Below are 22,320 nucleotides of genomic sequence, written 5' to 3' on the forward strand. Positions count from 1 at the left end.
TGAAAATCCACATCCTCTGACTTTCCCCAGGACAATTCCCACAGTCCTGATCAGCCTGAACACAAAAGAACAGGCACCATTGTTGTAAACTTGTCCTGCATTGAAGTCATAGAGGCTCCCAGCCCTGTGGCCCATGTGGATGTCACTGGCAAAGGGGCCATCCTGACCCCAGAAGGAGACGTCAGGCCAGCTGCAGTTGTCTTTCATAAACCATGTACGATTTCTAACCATATACTATATCTAGGGTAAGTCACTCTTATCCTAGACTTATGATTTCTCAGTCTAGTTTTGATCCCATAGACATTGCTCGAAACCAGAGCTGCCCCCAGATATGAGTAACTAGGGCATAGCTAAGGTTGTAAGGCTCAGAGTCAGTGACCCTGGTGGGGTGTGGGTGCTGTGAATAAAAGGAAGGAACTGATTATTATTTTCCCTTTTCTTCCTAATTCTCCCACTTGGTTGGAGAGGAATAAAACGTGGATATGGCTACTTTGAAGTGTGTAGGAAGCAATGACTCATTAACTTTATTTCTAGAAATCATACAAGGAAATTACTATGAATGGACTCAAGGATGTCTAGCATTTCTATACTGATACCACCCAACTGTCTGGCATCGCAGATGTGGTATCCAGTCCACTTTACCACCAGTGTTTAAGGAACCATCTCTAGTAAGCATATTTGATCTAAGTGTGCGTATACATATGAGTGCCATGGGCTGCGTCAGTGATAAGTTGTTATCGTGAAGATAATTGATGATGTAAAAATTAAGCTCAGTTGGTTACGCTGAGGTCCCAGCCTAGGTAACAATTCTAAGACAAGAAGTTTGGATTTCTTAGTTTCCTTCCATGGGGATTTTATTTCGGGATTCTGCCAATGAAATATTTCTGTGAAATTTGTTTTGCACACTTCCATCTGTGTGCTTCTAAGTAAACGATAAATTCCGATTCTCTAAGTGGTTTTTAAGTTTCCTATAATTCCCAATTTTCTTGAATATTTGGCACTAAGACCTTTGCTCTTTTTCTCTCACTGGATATTTAGTAAGTCCTACTGGCATATTCTATTGAGCGGAAGGGGGAGGTTGCCTTTGCTGACTGAAAAATTCCAAATAGGTAATTGAACTAGTGAAGACTAACCTCTGTAATGATTAGAATTATTCATCCAGCCAACAGGAATATCATGACTGAGTTTTCTTCTCAATAACTGACTGACACACATGATGCAATTCTCATGAGAAAATCCTTACTTTTTTTTGTTTTTTTTTTTTGAGATGGAATCTTGCTCTGTCACCCAGGCTAGAGTGTAGTGGTGTGATCTCAGCTCACTGCAACCTACACCTCCTGGGTTCGAGCGATTCTTCTGCCTCAGCCTTCTGAGTAGCTGGGACTACAGGTGCCCACCACCACACCCAGCTAATTTTTTGTAATTTTAGTAGAGATGGGGTTTCACTGTATTAGCCAGGGTGGTCTCGATCTCCTGACCTCTTGATCCAGCTGCCTTGGCCTCCCAAAGTGCAGGGATTACAGATGTGAGCCACTATGCCTGGCCGAAAATCCTTACTTTTTACCTAGGATTGATTTTTTTGACCATTGAGAAATATGACACATCGGAATTTTGCTCACTGCACAATAGTCATTGAGGACTAAATAGACGGACACAATTTTGCACAATATTGGTAAGTATGCTAACAGTGCTAGGACCTGTTTTGATCACTGATGTATCTTTATGACTGAAGTACTCTTGCAAGGGGTAAAAATGTGAGTTTCAATAGTATGCGCTTTCTCATGAAACTTGAAATTGGATAAATTGCTAAGCAATCTGGTATCTGACTTTCCTCTCCCGAGTACTTTTGGCTTCATATTTGTTAAGATGAAAGTGTGTGCTGTGAACAAGGTCAATGGTAAATAGACCTAATGGCCCCTTAGATGAATGACAATCAGGGCAATTCCTTCAGCCAACATGACTACCATGGTACATTCTTCTTCTCAACGAGTGACTATCATACTTGATGGGATCTACAAGAGGAAAATTTTATTTTTTACTAAAATTGCATTAATATAATGTTGACAAGTTTTGTGATTATTGATACCACTTCACGATGTGATATTCATTTGGTCTAAATAGAGAAGTTAACATGCTAACTTCTAATTTTTATATATCAGGTTGCTATATTTTTACAATGTTTGTAGTTTATTGATGATGACTCACAACATAGAGACTATGGCTTTATAGCTACATGCTCTAATTCTGATACATACATATCTCATCATTTATTACATTAAGTACAATTATGAGTACGCACTCAGGCAGAAGTGCACTGACGTGACTGTAGCTCACTGCAGCCTTGAACTCCTGGGCTCAAGCAATTCCTTCCTCATCCTCCCGAGTCTCCAGAACTATAGGCATGTGCCAACACGCCTGGTTAATTTTTGAATTTTTTTGGTAGAGACTGGGAATTACTATGTTTCCCAGGCTGATCTCTAACTCCTGATGACCTCAAGTGGTCCTCCCGTCTTGGCTTCACAAAATGCTAGGATTACAGACATGAGCCACTGCTCCTGATAGTAGCATTTCTTTTTAACAATGTAAATGATTTTTTATTTCAATAATTTTTGGGGTACAGGTGGCTTTGGATTTAATGGATAAGTTATTTAGTGGTGATTTCTGAGATTTTAGTGTACCCTTACCTGAGCAGTGTACACTGTACCTAATATGTAGTCCTTTATCCCTTACCCTCTCCCAACCTTCCCCTTAGATTCCCCAAAGTCCATTATATCACGCTTATGCTTTTGCATCCTCATAGCTTAGCTCCCACTTATAAGTGAAAACATATGATATTTGGTTTTCCATTCCTGAGTTACTTCATTTACAATAATGTCTCCAGCTCCATCCAAGTTCTTGCAACATTATTTTATTCTTTTTTATGGCTGAGTAGTATTCCACAGTGTACATCTACCACATTTTCTTTATCCACTCGTTGGTCTCTGGGCACTGAGGTTGGTTCCACATCTTTGCAATTGTGAATTGTCCCGCTATACACACATGGGTACATGTGTCTTTCTGATATAATGATTTCTTTTCCTTTGGGTAGGTACCCAGTAGTGGGATTGCTGGATTAAATGGTAGTTCTACTTTTGGTTCCTTAAGGAGTGCCAATAACCATGCACCTGCAATCCCAGCTACTCAGGAGGCTGAGGCAGGAGAATCGCTTGAACCCAGGAGGCAGAGGTTGCAGCGAGCTGAGATTGCACCACTCCACTCCACTCTGGGCTACAGAGCAAGACTCCATCTCAAAAAAAAAAAAAAGGAATGCCAATAAGATTTATTCACACCAACAATAAACTATATAAAAAATAAATTAAGAAATCAATCCCATTCATAATTGTATCAAAAAATAAAATGGTTGTAGATTTAACCAAGAAGATGAAAGATCTGTATACCGAAAACTATAAAATGTTGATGAAAGAAATTATAGATGATGCAAATAAATGGGTCTATGAATTGGAATAATTAATATTATTAAAATTAATGAAACCATTTATTTGTGTATACATTTATAAATGTATAAAATGGAAATTAGTCTGCCTGGTGTACACAGTGCATTTAGAAAACTGAGTAAATAAATTACACAAGCAAACCAGGTTGACACTCCATCACTGATTTGAAAAATTTTTGATGTTATATTAGAGATACACACACACCCAATCCAAATGACAAGGAAATAGAGCAAGACATTAATTCTCTCGCAATGCAGAAATAACTCTACATATTCATGTTTTTCCTTCTGTTTTCCAAAGTATCCATCATATGCATGATTTCCTTTTGAAATTAGCAAAAGAATCAAATATAAATGAAGATGAAGGCAATAAGACCTCTTAAATCCCCAAAGCTTAGATGTAGACTAAAAATCCAGGAGAAAATCCTGGCGTGAATGATTGGTGCCTGTGGACCAATGGCAGAAAACCAGCCTGCCCCCATCTTCTAGCAGAGGCATTTTCTTGGCTCTAAACTGAGGCATTGACCTGGACAGTCACCAAGATCCTTGATAACAGGCGGCGCCAGTGTTTCTTAACCTTGACACCAGGTGTGCACAGAAGAACCCCACCCTGCCTATCAACACTGAATTCACCTGTTACAACCGCTTCATAAATTTTCTTCTTTATTATCTATCAAACCTTTCCTGCTTTTTCAAAAGCCTTTACTGTCTCCTAGCTAAAGAATTATAAAAACTGGAGAGACAGCACATGATGCACACTTCTGGGCACATTTCTAGCACAGAGCCTGGCTCAGAACAAGCGAACTATCAATACAGGTTCAATGGATCAATGAATCAAACAAGGAGGTGAGCAATGAGATCACTTCTATCCTTAAATCCTCTCATGCTCAGCCAACCTCATTACTTGAACAGTTTGCAGAGACGAAAAGTATTATTTCTCTTTCCTCGGCTTGAGACTCTTACTTAAAGTCTTCTTGTCTTTCCTAAAACATGAAACCATAATGTGAAACAGAAATATCTGCATGCAGGAAGAATCAGGAAGAATATGTTGAAGATTCGCTAGGGAAACTGGAAATGTCTTATTATTCTCTATTTCATCTATTTCTTTGGTATGTGGATTCCTAGTATTCTTCTGAACAATGTGTTCATCTGAGTTCCTGGGCAGCTAACAGGATTTCTGAGCTAGGCAAAGGTAAAAACTGGGACAGTGATTCCTGCCGTCCAACTATTGATGATGTCTCGGCATGAGTTCAGGTGAGAAGTGGCATTTCCCAAATGGACAAGGTCAAAAGAGAAGGCATGAGATGACAGCTACAGTATTACACTTTCAGGGACTGTGTAGCAGAGGTCACAGCAGCATCTCAGACTACAGGGAGGCTATTTGGGGAGCCAGACCCTGTCACTTGTTCTTGCTGATGACATGCAAGCCCCCCTGCAAGGCTGTCCTTTGGGGCAACTGCCTTTTGGGGGCCATCATCCTGGGGGAGAAAATGAGAACAAAGCTAAGGAAAGGAAAGTAGCCAGCGCCTCCACTGCAGCCAGACACTTCCCACCACGGCTGGGGCACTGTTGAGAGAGCAGGATGGCACCTGTGACCTCCCCTGACTCATGGCTGTGGAGGTGGATGCAAGGCTGAGGGTCTCGGAGCATTTAACTTCTTTAGTCTTATCAGTGCCTGCTGGGGAGATCCTATGACAATCCTCATACGCAGACAAGAAAACCAGGATAGCGTGTGACCTAGGATAGATACATCAAGCCTAGACCAACAACTTAAAATACATCGCTGAAGGCAAAACAGGGCCTGGCAGTAGCTTATACCTGTCATCTCAGTACTCTGAGAGGCCAAGTCAGGAGGATCGCCTGAAGCCAGGAGTTGAGAGCAGCCTGGGCAACAAAGTGAGATTCTGTCTCTACAAACATTTTTTTTAAAAAATTTATCTGGGCATGGTGGTACATGCCTGTAATTCCTACTTGTAATCAGCTACTTGTAAGGCTGAAGCGGGAGGATCCCTTGAGCCCTGGAGGCCAAGGCTGCAGTGAGCTAGCCTCATGCCACTGCACTCCTCCAGCTTGGGCAACAGATTAAGACCCTGACTCTTAAATTAAATTTCTAAATAAAGGCGAAACAGCCATTCCCTGGCCAGCCACAATAAAATCAAAGAAAATCAAAGAGGGAAATAGGACAGTGAGGCCAGGATAAAATGAGAGAATACATATGGAAGCACTCCGAAAATGGACCACATTATTTAATCCATGCAAGGAACTCCGTATCGAAAGAGATTTGGGTGTGCTACACGCTCCTGCAGAGGTCTGTACGATGTCACCTCGTCACCTTGTTGTGCTCACTGAACATCAATGAAAGCACTCCAGTCTACAGAAAAATGAGCTGGAATGAATGAAATAACTAATTAATGTTTGTATGCATGTATGTATGTATGTATGTATGTATGTATTTGAGACAGGGTCTGATTCTGTTGCCAAGGCTAGAGTGCAGTGGTACAAATGGCTCACTGCAACCTCAACTCTTGAGCTCAAGCCATCCTCTTACCCTCTCGAGTAGCTGGGACTACACCTGGCTTATTTTTCAAAATTTGTAGACACAGGATCTTGCCATGTTGCCCAGGCTGGTCTCAAACCCCTAGTGATTCTTCCACCTTGGCCTCCCAAAGTGCTAAGATTACAGGCATGAGCCACTGAGCCAACCATAAGCTGGAATTTAAATGGACAGTACGGGGGAGTGTTATATTATGACTAACAGTTGTCTAAATACATACTGATTTGAGTTATCAATACATTTCCAAAATCAATAAGTGCTCTGGAAATTTTAATGAAATCTACTATAAGCTACTAATGACGATGGCTGGACTGAAATTCCAAAGTGAAGGATATATTTTTATAGCCTAAGGAAGGAGCATTTTGTATGCTAGCAATAGCCATAAATGGTATTCTCATTTTCTCTGGTAGATTTTCTTTATGTGTGCAGATTCTTAATCTAAGGCAGAGCTGCCTGACCTGAGGCACTACCCCGGGAAAGTCCACTGGGGACCTTTCATTTCCCTTTGATCACATCTCACTGGTTGGTCAGACTTTCCAGATTCCTCATTTTAGTCTAATTTTCCTCCTGCGTGCACTGCGAAAGGCTCTGTGAATTTTGGTTAGTGGCAATATCTTGGACGAGACTGCAAATAAAATGTTGTGTTACATCACTGCATAAGGTAATTTAAAACAGACCACGTAGGTGGAGATGAAAAGGTAAAAGTACTTTCAATAAGAAATATTACAAGTCACAGCTATCTTTTTCATTATCAGATGTGTTGAAAGAAAACCATGCCAGCCTTTCTAAACTTAAGAATTCTTTTTTAAAGAAAAGGCTTATTGCAATCACATAAAAGACTTATCCTTAAAGCAAATGTTCCAAAGAGTAATGTTAACATTTGAAATGAAATTATCTCCATTTTAGTTTCTGGTTCATTCTGAATCTACAGCTAATGATTCTTGGGAAGAAAAGTCCAGATGCCTCAGAAGAAGAGAGAATGGTCAGCTGGTTGTCAGAAAAGAAAGACATAGGTCAGTACTATGTTTAAATTACACACTGAAATATACATATGATGGAATATTATTCAGCCTTAAAAGGAAGGAAATTCTGATGCTTGCTACAGTGTAGATGAACCTTGAAGACACTATGCTAAGTGAAATCAGCCAGTCACCAAAGGACAAATACTGTACAATCCTACTTATATGAGGTTTCTAGAACAGTCACACTCAGAGACAGATAGTAGAAACCTGGTTATCAGGGGCTGGGCAGAGGGAAAATTGGGGAGTCGCTGAAGAGGTACAGAGTTTCAGTTTGGAAAGATGAGAAAGTTCTGGAGAGGGATGGTGGTGATGGGCACACACACTATGCGAAGCCACTTAGACAGGGGAATGAGTGAATGCACCTGCATGCCCCTAACTGTTCACTTAAACATGGCTGAAATGGTAAATGTCATGCTATGTAGATTTCAGCACAGTATACGATAAAATGTCCACTGAAGGCAAATCACAGCTGACGTAAAATGCAGGCACATGCTGAGCACCTGGAGAACAGCTCTTGTGAGGGGCACATGACCGCCCACCACTTGAGGGAGGCCAGGAGATGCCAAGGATGATTCTGACCTGTTCAAAGCCTCAACCCACAAAAGGCTCTTAAACCATGATGTGACAAATAAATGTAAACCCAGCTGTTCCTGGGAATGGTGGCTCACACCTATAATCCCAGCACTTTGAGAGGCTGAGGAAGGAGGACTGTTTGATACGAGGAGTTAGAGACCTGCCTGGGCAACATAGCAAGACCCTGTCTCTACAAACAAAATTTAAAAATTAGCCAGGCATGATGGTGTAGTCCCAGCTACTTAGAAGGCTGAGAGGGCAGGATTACTTGAGCCCCGAAATTTGAGGCTGCAGTGAGCTTTGATCATGCTACTGCACTCCAGCCTGGGTGACAGAGGGAGACCCTGTCCCTAAAAATAATAATATTACTAATAATAGTAAACCTAGGTATTCACTGTATGAAGTCTGCAGCTGCATCCTGGGACACCATAAGGGACAGCGTGCCACACTTTCAGAGCCACAGGGTCCACACCTCTCCTCTCACTGAGAAGAAGACCTCAGGCAGAGGGAAGGGGCTGACTTGATTACAATCATCCAGGGAAGGCGGAGGAGGCTCTGCCAATCCAGTCATTCAACACTCACTACTTGATGGTTTTCACATGAACTGAAAGCAATGAAACACTGACTCATCAGAGATGAGAATTCCTTATGAGTCTAAAAGTCCAGATGGCAGACGAGTACATATATAAAATGCCTGTGATACCTGATGGATCATAGCTGTTCTAGAGCTGTACTTGAACGATTTGAAGGAAAGAGTTTCGAATCAAGTAATTTCTAGCTCTCCTTGTTCTCAGAAGGGGATCTTAATAAAATATCAACAATGACAAACTCAGCAACAATAATCAGTATGAAAATGCAAGAAAAGCTCATCAACCCGCCATCCCCAATGTCACCTTTGTTTTCCATGGGTTATATTTTATTTTTTGAGACGGTCTGGCTCTGTTGCTTAAGCTGCAGTGCAGTGACACAATCACAGCTCACTGCAGCCTTGACCTCCTGGGCTCAAGCCAGTTCCTCCCACCTCTGTCTCCTGAGTACAGAGGGACTACTGGTACCTGGGACTGCAGGTGCACACCACCCTGCCCAGCTAATTTTCTCTCTCTCTCTTTTTTTTTTTTTTTTTTGAAGCAGGGTCTCCTTCTGTGGCCCAGGCTAGAGTGCAATGGCATGATCACAACACATTGCAACGTTGATCTCCCAAGCTCAAGTGACCCTCCCACCTCAGCTGGGACCACAGGCATGTGCTACCATACCTGGCTAATTTTTGTATTTTTTTGTAGAGACCAAGTTTTGCCACGTTGGCCAGGCTGGTCTCAAATTTCTGAGCTCAAGTGATCTGCCTGGCTTGGCCTGCCAAAGTGCAGAGATTCCAGGAGTGTGTCACCATGCCCAGCCTATTCTTTACAGAGACAGGAGCCTCACTATGTTGCCCAGGCTAGCCTTGAACTCCTGGCCTTAAGGAATCCTTCCACTTCATTCTCACAAAGTGCTGGGATGGCAGGCACGAGCCACCATGCCCAGTCAAAAGCGTTTCTTTAACAGGAGAAGAAAAGTGCATCTGTGCTTTCCCTGAACAACAAGCAACAGATATAAGCAATGAAGTGAAGATGACGAGGACACTGCTCCATGTTCAAAAGGGACACTAGCAGAGCAGAGCCAGCAGTACCTCAGACATCACCTCCTAACAGTGCTAAAAATACACACACACATGCACGCATGCACACACATGCATGTGCACACAAACACACACACACACACACACACACGCGTGCGAGCGTGCGCTCCGAGTCTGACTCCAGCAGTAGGAGCTGTCCCTGCTCTCATGCAGCAGCTTATGAGCCCTGCTGCCCCAAGATCTCTGGAGGGATAGGAGAGCTGGAGCCCGCGGCCAGAGCTGTCAGGCAGTCAGTGTGAGCCCCGGTTTGCGTCTGTCTTCCCGGCAGGCTGTCCACGCCTCAGCTCAATGAATGAGAAGCCGCTTAGACAGGGGACCTGAGGCTGAGCGCTCTGAGCCTGGTCGCTGCCGCATCCGGAGCGCAGGTTCCTCCAGGTGGTCACTTGTCTCACGTGCGGCTTCGGTCCCCGAGCCATGATCCATAAAGCCTGAGGCATCGGAACGAACATTTCGGTGCAGGAAAGTGCCTTCTTCACTAAGTTTCAGCGATTGCAGCAAGTTTGGAAGAAGCTCAAAAGAGAAAAGATGGATTCAGCCTCACAGGTTCCGTCAACGAAACGGTCCTGTGGGTGCTCGGCTGTGGCTACGAACCACATACACTCATTCAACAGCTTTACCGAGCGGAGGCCGGTTCACGCAGCTTGAGGAGAGAAATGTACGAGGGGCGGTAATGGAGCGCATTCAGCCTACTCTATATTTTATTTCATTTTTAATTGACAAATAATAAATGTACATATTTATGGGGTACACAGTGACGTTTGGATACATTTCATGTATAGTGATCACAGATTCACTAGCGATCACCCACTAAGCCCTAGATAAGTGAGCGGTACCATCCTGTCCTTGGGAAGTCACCTCCCCAGTGCAAGTGACTTACCCACTTAGCCCACCTGTGGCAGCCCTAGAACACAGGTCCCCTGGCTCCTAAAACTCTGCTGTCCCACCTTATTGACTGGTGATATTTTCTTCCTGCTACACACAAGACTTCACCATTCAACAAAGCTTACTATAAAACATAAACAAGATTCTGAGAGTCCAAAAAACATCTTGGAGTAGAAGGGAAACATTCAACATTTCCTGATATGGAATACTATGCAGCCACAAAAAAAGAATGAGCTCATGTCCCCTGTAGGGGCTGGGATAAAGCAGGAGGCCATTATCCTTAACAAACGAACGCAGGAACAGAAAACCAAATACCGCATGTTCTCACTTATAAGTGGGAACTAAAATGATGAGAACAGGTGCACACAAAAAGAGGAACCACACACGCTGGGACCTTTCGGAGGGTGGAGGGTGGGAGGAGGGAGAGGATCACGAAGAAGAATGAATGGGGACTGGGCTTAATGCCTGGGTGATGAAATAATCTGTAAAACAAACCGCATAACATGTGTTTACCTATGTAACGAATCTGCACATGTACCCCTGAACTTAAAAAAAGATTCCGGATAAAGTCCAGGCTCTGTAGAATAAGCCCTGATACAGGACTGAACAGCACAAGCTACGCGTGAAGAAAGCCCCTTACCATTCTGTCCTTCAGGCAGTCACCTCCCCTACAAACTCCTGTTTTCCAACCATCCCATCAAGTACATCTGCCAAGGAGAGAGCGTATTCCTGTCATCACGGAGCACTGTCATTAATAGAACAGTACTAGGCCACGTCTCCAGGGCTTGGGTTCTCCGGCTTCGTACAGGACACAAACTCACTGCCACTGCCTCTGCCAGCCAGTCCCCAGCCGCCAGCCTCCACAGTCTACCTAATAAGGCAACCTGCAGGTTGACTGGCGGCTCACAGGCCACCACTGCAAACTGCACACTCCAGGCTTGAAGCAAAGGGAAAGGCTACCTTTTGGCAGACAAAGGGTTACTCTGTGCCCTCCCCCCCCAAAAAAACGCCTCCAAGGCGGTGCTGTGACTTCATTTACATAATAATAGAAACTTGTCCCTGCAGCTGGCCAGACTGCAGCCAGGGGTCCAGCTTCTAGAGCTGAAGAAAGCTGAGCTTCAGCAGGGCCTTGGAGCTTGCTCAGCCTGTACACGGAAACCAGCCTCATCAGAGGACTTCCAGAAAGTCCATCTTTGCAGGAACTGATTTGACGCATATATTTCTCTGAGGCTCCCTGACTTCAAATAGCAACCTGCAAATAGACTGCATATCCTGGATGCTTAAGAAGGAGCCACAGGTCAGGGGAACAGTTCTTGGCATTCCGGAATATAATTACATACCAGCGAAAAGTGGATGTCTGTATTTCCAACTAAGGAGGCAGGGTTGTTGGTCAAGCCACGCCTGATGACCAGCATTCACTACTGTTAACTCTAGGAAGGTCTGGGCTCAGAGATGCTCCCCGCACCCCCCCCCCACCCCTGTGCTGTGCTGTGCATAGGAGGAAGAGAACAGATCTCCCGTGATTAATTACAGCACATTCATCATTGAGCACATTTCCTTCAGCTTTTAGCCACGTGGCCCCTTTGTCATTCAGAAGGCATTCCAGCCACTAGCTCACCAGAATTTCCTATGTCTCAGAGGAGTTTTGGATACTACCAGCATTTCAAGTGTCAACAGTGGACTGGAACTGCTGAACCACAGCAAAATTAGAAGGGGTCAGGGAGCACGAGCCAGCACTACCGTGCAGGAGAACAGTCACCAAACCAGTAGTGTAGCGTCCTGCGCAGGGTAAAATCCAACACAGCTGAAACGCGTGCCAGCAGCAAACAGACGCATCTGACGCTTCATCACTTCACTCTGCCCTTTGTGACAGTGTCCAGTGTGGACTCTTCACGTTAAGACAGTTCCTGTGCAATTTCTCGGACACCCAGCAGTTAACATACAGCACCCGTTCTCTGCTTCTCTGGGGAATGAAGTTTGGGATGTCTGAAACAAGACTTGTGAAAAATGGTTGCCTATTAAGAGCCATTGTGTTGGGGATGTAAATAGCAGACTAATTTTTAGTTTACGCTAATCCAGCATTTACCAAATCAAAATGGTGCCTAGAGAACTCCCTAATAGAGTGCGAAAGGAAAACCGAATCTTGGGACCCCCAAACTCACGATGCCTAAGGGAAAGTGAAGCTTAGGAACCGAATCACACAAAAACTGCTTTCCTTTTGTCAAAGCTGTGACCTCACAGGCTTACAGTACCTTATTTAAAACGTAGATCTACTGTGCAAGAGACAAATGTGTAATTGACTTTCCCCTCCTTTGTTTTCATATGTACAACGTAGATTCACGGAGTGTTCATCAGAGCCTCCAAGAACGTGACCACTTGCCTCACTGCCTACCTCCCCATTCCCTATTTCTCCCTGTCCTTTAAATTCTGAAGTCCTCAAACCCTGTTTGGAAGAAGCACAGGACATAGGTCCCGCTGGGACTTGTGTCTCTTTTTCCCCAGATGAATCCTCAATGTTGGCAGAAGAAACCTTTCAGTCAATTGAGGTGCCTCCGTTACTTTTTGGTTCACAAGAGGTTAACAGAAATTCCTGTCTAGATATTCACGGCAAAGGGAAACATAACAAGGATGTGAGACACTCAACACCAAAAGCCTGTCCTCCAGCTCTGTGGAAAGCAGCATCCGGAAGCAGAGTTTTAAAAAGTAACCTCAATCCCAAGCCGCCCTATCACATGGTGGCCTGCACAGCCCGGGTACTGAAGCACTCAGCTCGCACTCACCTTTGTCTCCTCTAACTTAGGTAAAGTGGGAGAGGATCCACAGCTGGCCAACAGGGTGGCCAGAATCTGGAGGGGAGAAGAGTGGCTCTGGGCCCACTGTGACCCCCAGAAACTGGGGGGACTTCCCCAGTCCGCTTGCATGTCCCCTGCAGCATTGTTCATTTTAGTACAAGCAGCTGATTTCCTACTGTTTAAGGCCAAGTGAGACGGCCCTGACTCACCACTGTATTCCCCTTTCCCCCAAAAGCTGCCAGCTTTTGGCTGTTTGATTCCTAACTGGAACTTCCACAGAGACCAGGCAAGAAAAGAGGGTGAGACAATCTAGCTGCTGATACTGACTCTTGCAGCAAGTTTGCCAATCAAGACTCCTGGAATAGGGGTCTGGAGTTGCCTGGAAACCTGGATCTACCTGGATATTCTTTCACAGCCAAACCTCAAGACCTCAGGAACTGCAAACTGAAGATAGTAATAAAAGAATACATTAACTTCCCACATACGGGCAATGTCTACCAGACTAATATTGTTTGTTCTCTTTAAACCTAATGTTATAAAGGAAAATTCCTCCCTTCCAGTCCCTGGGACTCTCCACTTAATAACAAAGATATGACCAGACCTCCTGTCCCGTGGGCACTCCCATGTGAAGCAAGGCTGTCCAACAGGTTCCCAGCACAAAAGAGCTATTCACATGCTGGATTGTACCAAGCCAGCCCCTGACACTCAGCCTTGACGGTATGTATTTAGTCACTGTCTCTGCAGCAGAACGAGAACACCTGCCTTTTCCCCCGATGTTAAAACAGTGTCAACTACATGGATGGAATGATAGATATTTATCTGATCTTTTCCTCTTCTGAAGGAAAAAAAGAGTATTTGTTTACTCTAACATGTACATTACACCTTCTGGCTGTTAGATCACATACGGCAACTGGTTGGGTGGCAGAAAGTGATCATAAAATGACGAAAGGTTCAATCATCATTTGCAGCCTGTTTACATGATGTGTTTTTCAGCAGACTGTATTTATGGATATTATTTTTAACCCGGACACATGCTTGTGTTAAGCTTGAAATAGGCTGATGTAGCTTTAAACCTCATCCTGTAGTGCTGATTTAAGTTGGTCATGGTTATCCACATCTAAGGATCAGCTGAAGTACGAACCCCTCTCTGAAAAAACTTAAAAACTTGATTCCTTAACTGCACTATACTGCCTCCTAGTGCTAGGAAAGAATCGATGCATTTCCCAAAGCCAATTTTAGGAAAACATTCCCAACAGAAACCCTGAAGCAAGGACATCTTTGTTTAAAGTAGTTTTAATATCTCGAAGACGTGCAAGAAACTAAATGTTAGCAAATTATTTCATTCATTCACTGAACAAATATTTATGGAGTATCCAGTAGCCCAAGCCCGGTTCTGGGGCTGTGAATACAGTCCCTGCCCACAAGGACTTATTCTCTTAACAACCAAGTAAAAGAATAATGTTTCACACACTCATTGGCCTTTTCTTTTGATGTACGTGAAGTGAAATGTGTTTACGTGCATGAAATCTCAAATACTCTGGAAGTGCCGGTGATTTTGTGTTGCTGGTTTCTCTCTTCAGCTCCTTGTCTGTCCTGTCATTCTTACCTTGACCTCCCAGGCAGGCCCAGAACTTTCCACCCACCCTGTGCCCTCAAAAAGAACCTGTTGAATAAAATGACTGTGGGCCATGGAATCAAAACGCAGGGAATCCAAACTAAGAGGCTTTACTATCAGTGAAATAAAAGGGCTTTTGCTATTTTCAACTGTCTGTATTATAAGCTAATATACTGACAGTTATAAAAGTGAGGCAGTCTTATAAAGTAATGGGTCTCTCTATAAAACCTGATGCAATCCTGTGCCATATTAATAATTTTGTATACGAACACTGTAACTGTGTGAACATTTTATTCAGACTCTCACCTCTGACAAAGCAATAATACCTCCCTGATTCTCCTCCTCTGCACCCTGCATCTTTTTTTTTTTAACTGACATCATAAGAACTAATCATGTTTCTAAATACATGAGTGCTTCCAGCCCATTAGGTGCTATAGGACATACCAGGACAGCAGGCAGGACTCACGCCAGCTTAGGTCATTGGCCTTGCTGCACGAAGCTCCATGCTTTGAAGGGATCTTGGCACACTGCAAAGGGAAGATCCAAGTGCCCTGGGTGAGGGCTGATGCCTGTCTGTTCCTGGCTCAGGAAGGAGATGAGCAAAGAGCCTGCCAGTCATTTACCAATGCTGGTACCTTACATGGTCCTAGGTACTGCTCTAACGCTCATGGGATGTAAAGAGGTTTCTCTGGGCCAGGCACCGTGGCTCATGCCTGTAATTACAGCACTTTGGGAGGCCGAGGCGGGTGGATCACTTGAGGTCAGGATTTCGAGACCAGCCTGGTGAACATGGTGAAATCCCATCTCTACTAAGAATACAAACAATTAGCCGGGCGTGGTGCTGTATGCCTATAATCGCAGCTGCTTGGGAGGCTGAGGTGGGAGAACTGCTTGAACCCATGAAGCAAAGGTTGCAGTGAGCCAAGAGGGTGCCACTGCACTCCAGCCTGGGCAACAGAGTGATACTTCGTCTCGAATAAAGAAAAGAAAGAAAAAAGGAGACTTCTCTGAAACACTGTCACTGTTTTTAAGTGTCTAAGTGTAATATATGCATATTCTGTTTTCTAACATGTTACCTATTTCTGAATAAAATAAAGCCACTTTGGTATTTCACAAGACAGGGAGCAAGAAGAGACTCCTAAAAGCACACAACTTCATGAAAGCTGAATACATGTTGGTTTCTCATTTATGTTTAAAATTCTACCTAAATCGCCCAGGCGCCATTCAGTTTCTGCGGCTGGAGGTTTCAATGTCAAGGAGTCCATCGTTCAATGGTCTCTGACAGAAAGTGGGGGGAGGGAGCATTTTGCAGACCCAATATCTGATCCAAATTAACAGTTAATAAGGATAAACAATTAATATTAAAACATGCACAGTCAACTTCGTTATGTAAAATCTTCTCTTGGGGGAAAGGAAGCCTAGTTGATTTTCTTTTCTTTTCTTTTAGATGGAGTCTGGCTCTTTGTTCTGTCGCCCAGGCTGGAGTGCAATGGTGTAATCTCAGCTCACTGCAACCTCTGCCTCCTGGTTTCAAGCGATTCTCCCACCTCAGCCTCCTGAGTAGCTGGAATTATAGGTGCCCACCAACATGCCTGGCTAATTTTTGTATCTGTAGTAGAGATGGGGTTTCACCATGTTGGCCAGGCTGGTCTCGAACTCCTGACTTCATTATCCACTCATCTTGGCCTCCCAAAGTGCTGGGATTACAGGCGTGAGCCACTGCGCCTGGCCCTGCCTAGTTGATTTTCAAGCAAAATCTGTGTGACTACAATTACACTGAGTCTAAACAAAATTGAAATCATTTATCTAAATATTTCCTTCATGACCAAGGCCTAGTTCATTCTAGTGACAATACTCTATCTCATTCTTTAAGGCTAGTAAAATGGTGGTGGAAATAAGTTCAATTTCAACTCAGTTTCAAATATAAAGGAAAAAAGTTTCTAGAATTCTAATGTATTGAATTGTTGAAGTGAAGTTTTAAACAAAAGTAGGACTTTGGATATTCAAGGTCACATTGAAAGCTATCAAATGTGGTGATCCAGGTTTAAATATTACCTTGAAGATTGTGGCCCTAATCTCTGTGCTATATTTAAAATTTTTTGATAGCAGCCACATTTGATATTTGTATAGTTAGAGAATACTTGTTGAACAAAAAGAGATAGAGTCTGTCATTTTATAATAATATCATATTACAATGCAACACTTCATTCAAATTTTACACTATTATAAAAGTACAAGCCAGGCACAACCTGTCCCATGGCCCCCTGCAGGCTCTGACAGTAGCCAAAAGGTAAGTTAACTGTTAAGTAGCTGAAACTCACTCTCAGACCTTCACATGAAGGATATAGGCTGGTGTCACTAAACTACCGCAGGTATTTCAACTGGGGACTCAAGGGGATTTCTTACTTTTTCTGCCCATCAGGAAGGTTCCAGACCAAGCGAAATCCATGCATGGGACCACTGGTTGCCGATCTGTCAGACTCAAGTCCTTAGATGGTCTTCACTCAGACTTGAGCAGGGTGGTTATCAAAAGCCAAATACATCAAATGCCTTCCACTCCCCGCCTCCCAGCCTCCTTCTCAACTCTTGGGCAATTCACCTCTAATTCAAACCTTCTAAGGGAAAGACCTATAGAACTTCCCAAATTGGCAATGTCATATTTTGGACAATGTGCCAAAACTTATTAAGAATATTTAACACCATACACATGTTAAGAAATAGTCAATAGATCAATTCTATAATATCTCAAAAGGACAATAATATTGTTAAATGGACTGAGCCCAAGCCTCATCCTTGAAGACTGAGAAAAGCCCCTTTATTCTTAATTTACATCCAGTTCTAAGAAACTTGGCAGAACTATGGAGACAGTAAGATGATCAGTGGTTCCCTGAGGTTGGGAGGGTAGAGAGGAAAGCATAGGTGGAGCACAGCGAATTTTTTAAGGTGGTGAAAATACCCTGTGGTGTACTACAGGTTAAGCATCCCTAGTCAGAAAATCCAAAATCGGTCCAGCTCCAAAACACCAAACTTCTTGAGCCTTGACATGAGACAACTACACTTTTGCTTTCTGATCGTTCAATCTACACAAACTTTGTTCCTTACACAAAATTATTTAAAATATTATATAAAATTATCTTCAGGCCATGTATATAAGATATACATGAAACATAAAAGAATTCTATGTTTAGAAATGGGTCCTGTCTCCAAGATATCTCATTATGTACACGCAAATATTTCAAAATTAAAAAAAAAATTCTGAGATCTCAAACACTTCTAGATCCCAACCATTTTGGATAAGAGATACTCAGCCTGTGTAACAACAGATAGTATCATCATATATTTGTTCAAACCCACAGAATATACACCAAGGGTAAACCCTAATTAAACTCCATGGACTCTGGGTGATAATGATGTTCAATGCAGGCTCATTGATTGTAACATATGTGCCACTCTAGTGGGGAATGTTGATAGTGGGGGTGATAATGGGTGAGGCATGCAAGTGGGAGGCAGAGAGTTTATGGCAGGTCTCTGTACCTTCTTCTTTTTTTTTTTTTTTTGAAACAGGGTCTCGCTCTTTCACCCAAGCTGGAGTGCAGTGGTGCAATCTCAGCTCACTGCAACCTTTGCCTCCTGGACTCAGCTGACCCTCCCACCTCAGCCTCCCGAGTAGCTGGAACTACAGGGGTGCTAATTTTTGTATTTTTAGTATAGACAGAGTTTCGCCATATTTCCTAGGCTGGTCTTGAACTCCTGGGCTCAAGCAATCAGCCTGCCTCAGCTTCCCAAAGTGTTGGGATTACAGGTGTAAGCCACTGCGCCTGACTTCTGCTCAATTTTGAACATGAAACTGCTCTAAAAAAATACTTGAAACATACACACCTCTTGGTTGTACAGTTCCCCAGCCCCTGCTGTGTTTCATACACTGAGAAGTTCAGGAAGACAAAGAACCCCTGAAGGGGAGGGGAAGAGATGCTGGTCCTGGGATGGGGGTTCCGTTACATCTCCCGTTTCCTCTTCTCGGTTAGGCCTCCACCACTGTAAATCTGCAAAACCAGGAACCTGCAGTCCAAGCTAGATTGGTTTCCTCCATGGAACCTGCGATTCTCATTAGTGGGGCTCTAGCAGTCCTGCCTCTGTGGGCATGGAAGGAAGCCTCAGGAAGCTGGGAAATGAGATGAGGATAGAGGGTAAGCAGGTAAGCTTTATTCAGTGAGTTTGCCAAGGTGAGAACCGAGCCCCATCCAGCACCCTCAGAGGTAGCACGGCTCTGCTAGGTATGGATGGCGGTGTGAAGACAGGCTATGGTCGCTGGCCACAGTGCAGAAAGGCACGCGCCCAGTGAGGGAGAAGCGCCCTAACAGCAACAACACTGTTATTTACAAAGGATGGTAAAATGGGAACACATGAGCAATGGCAGCAAAGAAGACAAATTTCATTCACTTTACTGATCGTTTTCTTGATGGAGAAAGAACTAAAAATGTAAGGAGAAAGAACTAAAAATGTAAATATGAAACAAAATATCTTTTGGGCAGGTAAACCTTTACAACTCATCTTCAAGACAAAAATACATATGGCCCAAGGGAAAGTCTCTAGCATCAGTGCCTCCCCTCTGCTTCCAGCCCAGTGAGCCAGCCTCATATCCTCCAAATATGCAACTCAGTCTTCAGGACCCAGTGGTTCTGTGATCGAATTTTACCTCCCATGCCCTCATTGTAGGACCCAGGTTCCAGGCCAGCAGTGTGGTGAGCTGATGAAGTGACCCAATCTACATGTGGCTGTAGGGAAACAGTAGTTGCTCTGCCTGCTCTTGGCCACATAGTCTGTGGCCTCATCATTCCCAGGACAGGTAGGACAGCTTGCTGTCTCTGCAGAGACCAGTACCGACCCTTTCTTTTCTGCAATATTACCCAAAATGTCTTCACGGTCATGCATGATGAGGCCAGCCTGTGTGCATGTGAGCAGGTGTCACATATGAGACCACAGGAAGCACTGCATGTCCCTTCCTCTTCATGAGGATTCCTTCTCCAGGGAGAGCTGAGCCTAGGGGGCTCTGTAGCTACGCACGATCATAATTTGTCTTTTAAAAATTCCTTTCCTGGATGGGCGCAGTGGCTCATGTCTGTAATCCCAGACCTTTGGGAGGCCGAGGTGGGAGGATCGCTCGAGGCCAGAAGTTTGAGACCAGCCTGAGTAAGACAGTGAGAGCCCATGTCCATAAACATTTTTAATAAATGAGCTGTGCATGGTGGCATGCACCTGCAGTCCCAGCTACTCAAGAGGCAGTGGCAGGAAGATCACTTATGCCCAGGAGTTCAAGGCTGCAGTGAGCTATGATTGTGCTACTGCACTCCAGCTTGGGCAATAGAGTGAGGCCCTGTCTCTAAAAGAAAAAAAAATATTTCCCTTTGCCCACAGAAATCACGTGAAGAGCGTTTCAGTAAGCCATCCAGCAATAGAGCAATTAAGAGGTTTGGAAAATTTTGGGATGGGGATGATGCCACAACTCACGGAGTATGAGGGTGTAGCCCACTGGGCATTGGGCTAGAGGGAGGACCCCATCCCCTCCTGCACTTCCCTTTGGTTACAAACCAAGTTCCTACCCAGGACCAAGTACAGAACCCATCCCATGGTAGCATAAATGAGTAACACTATACTGTCCATTTGTACAGCATTTCACTGCATGCAGAACGCTTTCAGTATCTCGTTTAATCTTCACAGTGCATAAACGGACACTGGTGAAGTGTTTGATAATTTACAAAGGGTTTTAATCAAGGCAGCTTTGTGTGATCCTGCTGGCACGAAGTGAAGTGTTAGCTGTCCCCATTTCTGCTATGAGGAGACTTGGCTTCCAGCTGCCAGAGCAGAGCAGGAGAGGGCTCCCCCGCCACCCACCAGGAATGTCTGGTGATGGTTCAGCAATGATCACATTGCCTCTCTAAAAAACTATAATTTGGCATCCAGGGAGAGACAGGCTACAGATGATGTATACCTGTTAACATTGAAAGTGTTAACTGAATGCACACACCTGGGAGAAGCAACCTTTTGGGCATACATGTTAAGAAACAAAATGGCGAAGAATCATGTGCTGGGCACAGCCACCGGAAAACGGAAGCAAGCCTCAGCTGCGCATGCGCACACCGCTCATTTCCTGCGCATGCGGAAAGCTCGCCCTAAGGGAAGAATCGTGAGAGAGACAACAACCTTTAAAGTCCCAAGATTAAGATTAAACGCCTCTCTTTTTCTCTCTTGGGCCTTCATGCGCTCACTTAGATCTCTTCCAAAGGTTCTTTCCTGTTCCAAAGCCTTATTATTATTTTGAGAGGGAGTCTCGCTCCGTCACCCAGGCTGGAGAGGAGTAACGATCTTGGCTCACTGCAACCTCTGCCTCCCGGGTTCAAGTGATTCTCCTGCGTCAGTCTCTGAGTAGCTGGGATGACAGGTGCCCACCACCATGCCTGGCTAATTTTTGTATTTTAGTAGAGATAGGGTTTCTCCATGTTGGTCAGGTCTCCAACTCCTGACCTCAAGTGATCCGCCAGTCCCAGACTTCCAAAGTGCTGGGATTACAGGCGTGAACCACCAAGCCAGGCCTAAAGCCTTTTAAAATAAACTTCCACTCCTGCTCTGAACCTTGCCTCAGCCTCTCCCCTCAACTGAATTATTTTTTCTTAGGAGTCAAGGACTGAAGTTGCTGTGGACCCTTATGGATTCGCAGCCTGTAACTTGGGGTAACTGGCATCTCTGCGGCTGCTAGTACAGTGAGGTTAAAACAACAGGGCTAGGTCGGGCGCAGTGGCTCAGCCTGTAATCCCAGCACTTTGGGAGGCTGAGGTGGGTGGATCACCTGAGGTTGGGAGTTCAAGACCAGCCTGACCAACATGGAGAAACCCCATCTCTACTAAAAATACAAAATTAGGTGTGGTGGCACGTGCCTGTAATCCCAGCTACTCTGGAGGCTGAGGCAGGAGAATCGCTTGGGCCCCGGAGGCGGAGGTTGCAGTGAGCTGAGATTGCACCATTGCATTCCAGCCTGGGCAACAAGAGTGAAACTCCATTTCAAAATAACAAAAAAAAAAAACCCCAAAAAACAAAAACAAAATACAGGGCTAGTGACAAAAGAATTAAAAGCAGGGTCTCACAGATCCTGCTTTGTGTACTCATGTTTCTATTAGCATTGTTCACCATAGCTAAAATGTGGAAGCAACTTGGGTCCCTTGTGGATGAATGGGTCAATAAAATGTTGTGAATCTACCCACAATGGAATATTATTCGGTCTTACAAAGGAAGGAAATTCTGGTACATGTTAGAACATTGAACATGCTGAGTGAAATAAGCCAGTAACCAAAAAATGCTGTATGATTCCACATAATGAAGTATTAAGAGTAGTGACATTCACAGAGCTAGAAAGTAGAATAGTGGTTGTCAGGGGCTGGAGGAATGGGAAGTTTTTTATTTATCTATTTGAGATGGAGTTTTGCACTTGTTGCCCAGGCTGGAGTGCAATGGTGAAATCTCAGCTCTCTGCTTCCCAGGTTCAAGTGATTCTCCTGCCTCAGCTTCCTGAGCAGCTGGGATCACAGGCTTGTGCCACCATGCTTGGCTAATTTTGTATTTTTGGTAGAGATGGGGTTTCTCCATGTTGTCTGGGCTGGTCTCGATCTCCTGACCTCAGGTGATCTGCCCACCTTGGCCTCCCAAAGTGCTGGGATTACAA

General features: G+C 44.2%; 1 protein-coding gene and 1 pseudogene across 20 annotated transcripts in view; one reads left to right on the top strand and one right to left on the bottom strand.

The window, feature by feature from the left end:
- The window catches only part of SVIL (supervillin), a 171,999-nt gene that overhangs the window by 115,137 nt on the left and 34,542 nt on the right, over window positions 1-22,320 (bottom strand). The gene's annotated exons all lie outside the window — the stretch shown is intronic.
- On the top strand, window positions 718-792 carry LOC120367655 (small nucleolar RNA SNORD115; annotated as a pseudogene).

The sequence above is a fragment of the Saimiri boliviensis genome, chromosome 8 (assembly GCF_048565385.1).
Source record: "Saimiri boliviensis isolate mSaiBol1 chromosome 8, mSaiBol1.pri, whole genome shotgun sequence".
In the NCBI taxonomy this organism is placed as follows: domain Eukaryota; kingdom Metazoa; phylum Chordata; class Mammalia; order Primates; family Cebidae; genus Saimiri; species Saimiri boliviensis.